We start from the raw sequence: 1,048 nt of genomic DNA, 5'->3' as shown, positions 1-1,048 counted from the left end.
ATATTTTGTCAGAAGCGCGCCGTAGCGAAAAGGTTAATCAGGCCGTCAGATCGATAAGAACCCACCGATAATTATTGTCACGTTCGATTAGATAACACAATTGAAACCGCCAAGCAAGGCGAATGGGCTATTTATATTTTGGAAATTTTCGCGGGAAGTTTGTAACGGAACGGTAGTAAATATTTTTCTCCGATCGTTTAGAGACGTGTTACGTGTTTCGATAAACAACCGCGCTACAGATAACGCTCTTATCTGCTGTACATTTGGGACACGCGGAGCATTAACAAGCCTCGATCCGAGTAGAGAGGCCGTGGTCTTTGACATCGGCAAAGATCTGCTCAAAATTCATGTGACTGACCGCGTTTAACGTCGAGGTACATAAACAGACCGGAATAGACGGCGTTTGAACGAAATAAACGACAATGGATACGTATCTAGGCCTTCTCTTGCATACACTTTGCATGTAGTTTCATTGAAAAATGTATTTTCTCGAGAGAAGATAGCACTTGAAGAAGAAACGACTGATCGTTGCGTAGGATGATAGAGCTGAATTACGGAGGATATTGCCGGTTTTGAGCAAGTGTCGTTACCAGTTTGGTAAATATGTCAAATTGTGTATTTTCGAGCTCGGAATTTATTCACTCGTGAAGTAAATATTGCAACTATAAAATGCACTATGTAACAGAGAAATGACTTTGTCGATATTGGAAATAGACGAGAATTCTTGCGAAGAAACGAGGTTCAGGGTATGTACCGAAAATGGTACACGTGACGTTGAACGCGTTAATAAATAAAAACAGTCAGACTTGCATGGGCAACTCTTTTTGCGAAGCGAGGAATTGATTATATTTCATTATATTTTATAAATAAAAATTAGTAAATGAATTATTAATTTTCTTCTTCGTTCACTCACCTATGGCCCACAAAATTTCTCAAATCTTCCCAATTATATCTGAAACAGTTTTTCAAATCTTCAATTGCACTCGAAATCAGCCAGTTCTCCATCTTCTCCACGTTGAAATTTGCAAATTTTTCTTTTTCAATTGTA

The sequence above is a fragment of the Habropoda laboriosa genome, unplaced genomic scaffold (genome assembly GCF_001263275.1).
Source record: "Habropoda laboriosa isolate 0110345459 unplaced genomic scaffold, ASM126327v1 scaffold111, whole genome shotgun sequence".
In the NCBI taxonomy this organism is placed as follows: domain Eukaryota; kingdom Metazoa; phylum Arthropoda; class Insecta; order Hymenoptera; family Apidae; genus Habropoda; species Habropoda laboriosa.
The sequence above is the reverse complement of the archived record's forward strand: the minus strand, read 5'-3'. Positions refer to the sequence as shown.